Consider the following 201-nt stretch of genomic DNA (forward strand, 5'->3'; position numbering starts at 1 on the left):
GCCTACCTCGTGGGGTTGTTGTTGTGAGGCTAAAGTGGAGGAAAGGAGCAGAGCGTTGTCAGCCACTTTGAGTTCGGATCAGGGAGATAAAAGAGGACGTCAGCCCGTCAGTCTCTGCAGGGATCTCTCTCTCTGCAGGAAGCCAAACTAGTCAGGCGTAGCGGCAGAGCAGTGTGGACACAGCACAGGTGGAAGAGGGCA

This window comes from Gekko japonicus, unplaced genomic scaffold (assembly GCF_001447785.1).
Source record: "Gekko japonicus isolate JY-2015 unplaced genomic scaffold, Gekko_japonicus_V1.1 scaffold3446, whole genome shotgun sequence".
Taxonomy (NCBI): domain Eukaryota; kingdom Metazoa; phylum Chordata; class Lepidosauria; order Squamata; family Gekkonidae; genus Gekko; species Gekko japonicus.